The sequence below is a fragment of the Copidosoma floridanum genome, unplaced genomic scaffold, assembly GCF_036245765.1.
Source record: "Copidosoma floridanum isolate Cflo_tuat_1 unplaced genomic scaffold, Cflo_Japanese_pri ptg000030l, whole genome shotgun sequence".
NCBI classification, from domain to species: Eukaryota; Metazoa; Arthropoda; class Insecta; order Hymenoptera; family Encyrtidae; genus Copidosoma; species Copidosoma floridanum.
Genome location: NW_028321907.1, coordinates 11,098,829 through 11,108,008, shown reverse-complemented (window position 1 = coordinate 11,108,008; position 9,180 = coordinate 11,098,829). Strand labels below are relative to the sequence as shown.

The 9,180-nt window shown below is 36.3% G+C and overlaps 1 protein-coding gene across 1 annotated transcript in view; it reads left to right on the top strand.

The window, feature by feature from the left end:
- Positions 1–4,262: 4,262 nt before the first annotated feature.
- Positions 4,263–9,180, top strand: part of Elk (Eag-like K[+] channel) — a 90,009-nt gene continuing 85,091 nt past the window's right edge. The window contains exon 1 of the mRNA XM_023392073.2: positions 4,263–4,553. The gene's annotated coding sequence lies outside the window, so the exon portion shown is untranslated. The remainder of the gene's footprint in view (positions 4,554–9,180) is intronic.

Here is a 9,180-nt window from a genome sequence, read left to right as displayed (position 1 = left end):
AAGTTGAATCATAGGTGTTTTTTTCTTTAAATATAATTTTACTATACTTTTCAATACACAATAATTATATCACGAGTGGTAAGTATTTTTTTTTTTAAATGTAATGTTCCATACAACCAAAAAGGTATTCTAAATATTGTCAAAATCAAAGCTCCCGTGAATAAAGGCCTGGATGTGTTTGATTTTCCAAAAGCTTCCAGCACAATCGTACAAAAAGCACCTTTTAATTGGAGATCTTCTTTCGACGAGGGCACGCAAGACAGCAGTAGCAGCAGTAACCCGCTATTACGAAAAGTGTCAGGGTACTCGAGCCCAATACTTGAAAACGTCCTGAATTTCAATTTTCAAGCACGCACTTGACCTCATACATAAGCACACACCACGCGAACTGCAACGCTGCACACACAACGAAAATCTATATCTGCACGAAACGATTTTGCGAATGAAAACCCTGGATCAGTCGAAACAATTGAACTCGATTGCCATCTCCTGTAGAAAAAAAAGTTTTCTGGCATAGAGCCTCGAGCAGAATTCGTTGAATTTTTCCTTCCCAGTACACGTACACGCTCACTGCCAAACTGTCCGAAAGTCCTCTCCCACCTTCGGATCCTCGATCAATGTGACACCCACTCGAGCTACACCACCTCGCTAGATTATCGAAATCCTCTCTCGGGAAATATTACTCGCTTCTTTTTTTTTTTCTTCCTCTCTGTAGTTCCCTTTTTTTTTATCTGTCCTTCGTGTTTCGCCACCTACCTCGGATGAGCTTAAACGCCGAGATAAAAAAAAGATCCGAGAGCTGCGGAAACGTGTGAGGGTTCTTGGCACGTGAGCAAATACCAGAGAGAAGAAGTAAAAAGAAAAAGGTGCAAAGCGTACGGGGAAATTTTACGGCGAAGATGAAGGGTCATGGGAAAAGGAAAGTACTTCGGTGTCATTTGCGCTGTGAACTGATTGGATGATACGAGTGCCGATATATCGGTATGGTACGCGGCGTCCAACGGGTTTTGATTTTCGCGGACCTTGGAAAATTAATAGATAAAAAATGGTGACATTGAAGTACCGTCTTATTGCGGCTCGTAAAATAAATACAAACATTGATGCAAGTAGACTAAGGTTGCAGTGATTTAAAATTAGAGCGCTGCAATTAGTACGAGAAATAGATGAATCAAAGAATTGATAAGATAAGGAATCAGAAATAGCTCGCATGAAGCAGATACGTGGCCTGGGAGTGTTTGTTGAATGACGTTTCGTAAGCACACTGCTGTAGTATGATGTAACTTTGTTACTTTGTTAGTTTCAAAATTATCTTTTCGAGCTGTAAGACTCTTTTGCTACACTTGTTCTGCATTTGTGTGTATTTATTACGTGTATATGTTTGCAAAATTCTACATTCTTGCACGTGAATTAAAATTTTAGTTGAAGAGTTTTATATTATAATTATGTGTATGAAACGATCCAGAATAAAGAAGATGTATTTCAAACATGACTTTAAAATTACAAAAGTAGAAACATGAGAAAATGAAACTCTGTTTAAACAGCACATATTTGTAGAGCAGAAGTATTATTTATTTAAGCTGGTGTGATGTTTTTCATTTTCAATATTGCGTACTTTGCAGTGCAGTGCTGTGAAAAGAGACCGATGCTGTAGAAATCTGAAAAAATATCAAAACACTGCCATGACAATTGCTGTTTACCAAATATACTTTTTTTTATTGCTCGTTCTGTGAAATAAATGTCATCAGCAAATTAAAACTTTTTCTATATCCATATGAATACTCTGCAAATACAGAATATGTAATTCTTAGAAATAACAATCTTTATGTTTTGAGATTTTGATAGTAAAAAAAAAAAAAATTATAAATTACCGCACTTCGTGGATCATACGACAAAATATTGTCATAGTATTACACTTTAAAATGTCCCAAATTTTTCAAAGCCTTACATATATTTTAACGAATCAAAAGTCAAACAAATTTTTAATTTCCTTATTAAGATATATAATTCAGGGAGTTACAAAAATCTAAATAATTTTAGAAATTATTATTTGCTGATATCTAGAGTAACATTAAAAAGAAAGCACCTAAAAATCTTAAATCTTTTCTATGCTTGAAGCGGCAAAAGTTCTTGTTTTAATGAATGAAGAACTCTCTAATAAATGTCAACAAATAAAAAATAAATTTAAAGGATCAAAAAATCTTCTTTGGACGTATCAATAACGTAGTAAAAACATTCTGCTTCATGCTCAGAAATAAATTTTTCCTCTTACTCCCAGGCGTAGACAAGAAAAATCGATATATGTGAACGGTTCATCTTTTCTCACAAAGAACAGGACTTTTGGCGAACGAATGTGCCGCAGTGAAAACAGCCATTTAGCGGGAAGAAGGAGCACGTCGTAGAGTATCCCAATTAAGGAAGTAGCTCTGGAAATGTTTTCTCGTTGGCACAGGTGACAGAGTTCGTGGAAACTTCCAAGAGGGCAACTAAGTATACTGATACCGTCTGAAGAGCCATCGTCGGCTGGATAAATATAGGAGACAGTAGATGCGCAGAAGGAAAAGTAAAAAAACAAGAAAAGGCATTACTGACTGTAAGTTAATGTCCTAAAGTATCCGATGTTTTGCAAATGACATAAATTATTACTAATTAAATGGACTTTTGCAATGTCAACAGCTTAGTTTAAAACTTTTTTTAATTGTAACAAGACTTTAGAAAAAATTTTAATCGTCAAGTCTACTAGCTCAAAGTCAATTAGGTTAAATAACAAGTCTCTACTTTCCTTTATCTTGTAATAATAAATCCCAGTTTTGCCATAAGACTGTGCTCAATTTACGTTCTTATGGTAAAACTTTTTAGCATAACAGAAATTACCTAGACTCATGTAGGGCGTTAAAATTAGGGCATTGAAGAGCAATGAGTCATAAAAGAAATAAATCTGATATATTTATTGTTCAGGCATGTATTATCATATACCTATGATACATAAAATAGTTGGTACCTACCAAAATGCATTTAAGACTGATAAGTACATCCTAAGTTTCAGGTATCAGATATGTTGTCTAGATACGTTAGGCAGCTAACACACGATAACAATAACTTATGTCAATGGAACTAAAAATTTTGAAATTTTTCTTGCGTATTTTGTAAAGGTGAGAAAGGACACGTGCTTAATTTTTATTAACGCGTTACTTAGACAATGCTGTCGAAGTCTACATAAAATATACACCCGGATCCTATATTAGATATCTTGTAGATATGATACACATTTAATTTTTATACAAAACACCACCTAAATCATTGAAAGCACAGTTTTGAGTTGTTTGGTCATCTTGCCATCCAAGTTTCATCATGTTAACAAATTGCGTTTCGTTTGGATTCAAATAATTACTACGAGTCCTAAGAAAACTGCAAATGAATAACAATTTAATAGTATTCAGCGAGAGAAATGCCCAGAGCTGTGCATTAGCAAGCCTAACAAGCGCAGCCCTTAACAAAGCTCCTCTCCCCTGCATCGAAAGCTGGAAAGCTTTTCAAGCAATATCTCCTCTCCCGTTCCTTTTATCTTATTTTCGCCTCCATCTAATTGAAACGAACTTTTTCCCGCAAAGACCTACCCCACCGAAGATTGATGCGTTTTTTTTTTTTTTTTTTGTTTATATCCAATGCTTCATCAATTTTTTGGTAACGGCGAAAAATCCCTCGCAAAAAAAAATTAAAGTAAAACCACACATCGCTAAGCGCACACACGCGCACATACATGTATGATACGCGCAGTCTCCCCAGTGCCAACCACAGAGAATAAAAGTACACCAGTAAGGGAGAGTATACACACGCGTGTGCGCGCGCTTCCACCTGACTCCGTCCCTCTCCGCTCTCCGGGCGGTTGTCCCACATGTTGCGTCTGGCCTGCCAGGCGTGTAAACCAGCCAGCCACCAGCAAAGCGCCCGGGCCACAGGCAATATTCTCCCCCTCCCCGATCTCGGCGCTCTCCTGCCAACGCCACCTTTTTCGCACTGGCATCGGTGGTGGGTCCCTCAGTTTCGCGAACGCCATCGAGGAGCACCCATCGCTCGCTCACTCCGTGCTTTTGTTCCTTCGCTCGGTGTGTTACTTTCCTTTTGTCGTCCGTTGCCGTTTGCTGCGCTGTTGCTTGATAACTAGTCGTGCTTACCACTAACGCCAAACAGTAGTTACAAAGTGCTCCAAAAGAAGAAAAAATCAAGGGTACTAGAATTTTGTGTTGGACTCTCTTTTTGTTGTGTGATTGGCGGTCGTTTCGATTGTTTGGCCGGTCGAAGGTGGGGATTTGTCCAACAGTGCGGTGATCATTGGATAACGCATCGCGGAGTAAGAAAGTGTTCGATAAGTTGATGACAAATAATTGTTGGTGGGAAGAAAAGGAAGAGAAATAAACAGTGCAAAGATGTGACAGACGAGCTTGCGATGATTGCTAGAGCTGACCGCGAGCTCGACGCTGCGACCTGATAGCCTCGTATCGTCTGAAAGATGATGCTTGTCCGGCACTGAGCCGTGGCTTTGTATTATATTTAAGGTACGTTGGCTTTTGCATCGCACACGTTGTTACACATTCAAATGCTTGGGGGGGAAAAAGGCGGGCCGAGCTTCTGGAGACTAGGCTACTGGAGTTTCACGTATTTTCTCACTTTTTTAGACGACGCTTCGTAATTTTCGGATTCCCTCGGCTTTTCGTGCGTAATAAAATTTTTTTTTCTTCTTTGAGTATCGCCAAAACTTTTCTGTGTATTCTCGAATTGGTCGTATCTTTCGATCGAAGCAGGGGAGAAAAATTACGAGATGGTTTATGTTGGAAACAGAGGCTAGCGTGAATTCGGGGCTTTTCTTCCATTTGTTTTGTTTTGGCTGCTCTCTTTTTCTCTTAATTTAAGGCCAGTTACTTAATCCGAACAATAAAGGTGAATTGGCGGACAGACGGGAAACAAAACTTTTTTTTTCTTCGGATGGGAAATGTGAGCGGTTTTGTTTGTACAACGGGGCTTGTTGTTTTGGGGGTGAAATAAAAAAAATTTCCGAGTATTACCCATTACAAGTAAAGAGAAAAATGTGTTTCTTTTCACTGAGTATTGTTGAAAGGCATGCGATTCTTCAGGAAAATTTTACATCCCGTATCTCCTTTTCAATAGAAAAAAATGCCAAAACGTAACAAATAAGTCTTTGTTTCTACTACTCATATCTCGAAGTTAACGAAATTTACTGTAATAAATGTTTCGTCAAATAGTATCATATAATAAATTGGTTGATTAGAAAATATCTTGACCTAAAGAAATCAATCATAATAAAATAGAGTGATTAACAAAAATATCGTATAATTTTCAACAAAAACAGTACTAAGCACAAATTTTGAGCCACGTAATCATTTGAACTTTTGAACGACTTACTTAACGTTTGTTGGATTAATTAATATTTAGCTCTCTTAGCTTCAAAAATAGTTGGACATTTGCTCAACAAATTATAAACACTTTATAATTAAAGACTGAGATGGTAATTAGTTCAACTAAGTTTTTATTCAATTAAAATAGGAAGTACTTCATCATGACTGAAATGTAAAATTGTTGTATCAATACAGGATGTTTTTTATTTTAAAAAACTGCTCAACAATTACAGCAATGAATTTTTATTTTCCAGTCCTCCTATATTTTCGCTCATAAACTTTAAAACCGTACGTTTTTTGTGTCTATCCAGTTTTGTTTAGCGTAAATGATGAAATCAATTTATCATTTTAAATTTCTTACTTATCTATCAAATAGTACTGACACAAAAACTTCTATGCAACATATAGTAATCCAATTTTTTTTGGCATTATTTTAAGTGAAGAAAAAGGATACATCTTTTTTATCACGAGTAAATACCGTATACGTTTCTCCGTATCATAAGAGTAAATTGCAACTTTCGCTTTAACTGATAAAATTCTCATAAAACTGATACAGGAACCTTTTTCTTTCTTTCAAACCCGCACAGTGAAAAATATGAACGTAAAAAACTGATGGGGCATGGAAAGAATAAAAGAAAGGAAGCCACGTGTACTATTCATTTCGATGAAAATTTTTTCCACTGCAGTGTTATATTTTACAGCAAAAATGTATTTTTTACATGCAAAAGAGCCAATTTCAAACGAATGCAAATACATGCAACAGCTGTATTGTGATGGCTGTCGTTATAAAGATAAAAACTAATAGTATTTAGAAAAACTTTTTAAAAAAAAAAGGCCATCGAGTTTTGCCAGAACAGCTTGCAATTTCATTGTGGAGAAGCACGACAGACAGACATATTAATAAAAAGGAACTAGGGGCTGAAATCACGATGGTTACTGCCGAACGAGGGATAGGAGATATTGTGTCTTATATTACCTTACCGCTGCTCAGGAGGTGAAGGGGTGAGTGTTGTTTTACGAGAAAGTCAGAGCAGCTGAGGGTTAAAATTATTAAGATATCGTAAAGTTTGTATCTCATTGGGAGCTGGAACCCCGGGCTGTTCCCAACGAGGACCAAGGAAGGTTTTATGGGAGGGAAGGGTGGGAAAGGGCTGAGGATAGCAAGGTGCACAGAGTTTTATGACGTGCGGCAGGATATTTTTTTGGTGGACTCCAATGTTGATTGAAAAACAAAAAATAAACAAAAATACCTTTTAGATTCAAGTATTTTAAAACCAAATTGAATTTTTTTATTTTATGAATTACGATATGAGAAGATTATCAAACATAAAAATATGTGCTTATAATGGTTGAATGTCAAAAGTCGAATAAATGTTGCTTTTCTCCGAGTTTTCTTTTATTCGAGTGAATGTATGCAAAAAACATTAATATCGGACTCTGACTCGCTCACGTGTATACATATAACATTCAACCACTCATAAAAAGTATAAATTTTTACAAATTTTCCAATAATATTCACAACCACAATTCAACCTACATTGCAGTCTGATTTGGATGTGGAATTTGTTTTGCTTCCCTTTACGTTTTTGCATATAAAAAAAAGGGGTAACTTTAATGCAAATCTAAAAATTTAAATAATAATATGAAATAAGGTGAAAACATTCTTCACAATAATATTAAGAACACAAATTATAATTATTGATAACAAATTAAAATGCAACAAAAAAAACGAAATACTGAAACCGAAGGATATTAAAATCTCTTTCACGAATGTCTTACCATAACAGGCTGTTACTACTTGATCAAGTGTAAGAATCACAACAATTGATTGAAGGGAAAACTCGACGTTTCAGCAGTTTATTAAACTTCTTCAAAGCCTACACCGTGGCTCTGGAAATTAACAAAAATGTAGTTTTTGCAAAAATTAACTTAGAAAGCAATACCTTTGTCGATTGAGGCGTGAAAACAAGAATGTCACTGCTGCGGTCCACGTAAGAGTTTTGTGCTCATTAACAAAAAAAGCACTCTCACGAAAAGAATCAGTCTACGTTAAGAATATAGGTAGTTCGAGAATGAAAGCTTCTATCGCGCTCCGTGTGTACCTATAGTACGCCCGTCCCACTCCTCGTCCCTGGCGCTCCAGAGTCTATTTTAAATTTGCCGGGTTTGTATTTCCGAATATACACCACACACGCACACAGAGGAAAGAGGGTAGGGGAACCAAAAGACGAATCAAGCTCACGCGTACGCGTATTCTCTTCTCTTAGTACGCTCGTCACGATCGCACCAAATGGATGCTGATTTCTCATTATTCGTTCGGTGGATGAATTTGTCCCACGATGAGTTATCTCTGGAATACGGAGTCGTACGCTCTTCATATTGAGTAAAGTCAATGTGACTAACTTTTTTTGTTTTGATCGTTGCATGTTGGTGTACGTCACGTAGAGACACACTTCCGGAGTTCGTGCTCTTGTGCTGTGTTGGTGGACATGTGGATCTTCTTTTTCTAGTTACATGTGGCTTTGGACCTTTTACTTATAATTGGGTGCAAAAAAAAGCTCGTGATATGGGTGAGTTTTGAAAAGTATTTTATCAACCGAGAGACCAACGGCAAAATGACTTTCATTGAGTTAAAAAATGTTTACCTTTCATCGATCTGTTTGAAGCTTTCTGTGCTTTTGGGGAAATAAAAACCACTACTCAAATTGATTACTCGATTCATTTACGATGTGTTTATAAATAGATTGCCGTAACGCTCTTACTTTGATGATAAAATTTTCGATCGCGTTATACTTGTGTTTCCCTAAATTTTTTGCGTTTTCTAATATAATTGAGCTCATCCCGTTGTAATAGTCAAACAAAACAGAATCTTCAAGTTTTTAAAATCCTGAAAAATAGTATCATCTCGCCCTTTTCTAAATTTTATTGCGAAAATCCAAATAGTGAATCATGACGTGTACAGAATTTTTTATCGAACTTTCGTCATACAATTTAAGTTTGACGACCTACATGCCTTGATTTTTTTTTTTATTAACCTTAAGTTCAAGAATGGATTTAAAAAAAATTACTTTCCACAATCAAGTGCGAATTAGACATGAAAAATAAAATCCGAAGATTATATTTCTCACGTCAAGAAAACAGCAATTGCCTGTGGCTTAATTTTTTTTTGCAGTGTTATCATATATCCTTATTCTCCACTTACCGCTTCATTACCTTCAATATCAAAAGTAATTACGGTTCTCTTAGCCCAACTTACCCTCAAAATGCAATCACAAAGTCATCAACCTCGAGACTTCGTACGCCGCCTTTATTGGGTCCACCGACTAATTATAGATCGATATGGTGTGTATATTCCTCTAGTTTCTTTCTCTACGCGATTCCACACTCACCACCACATCAAATTTCACAAAGTAGTTATCAAATGTACAGTCAACTGAGGAATTGACGAAACAGTAGTTAAAAAAACCATCGAAGAAAGAAGAGATACACCCTGTGGCTTGCAAAAACAAAGAGATTAATTTTATCTTCCTACATAAAAAGTGAAATGAAGTTCTTTCTCGAGGTAGTAACCTTTGTTACGTTCGCTCTCGTTTTTCGTAAACACTCAGCACCCGATCACACCGAATTGTTGACTTCACGCAGCCTCGAGTACTACTAACTCCAACCATTTTTGTGGTATGTACACGCTACTTTCTCACTTTTCAAAAACCTAACATTCGGAAGTTGTACCATTAAAAAAAAAAAAACATAAAAACATAAGACTCAAAAA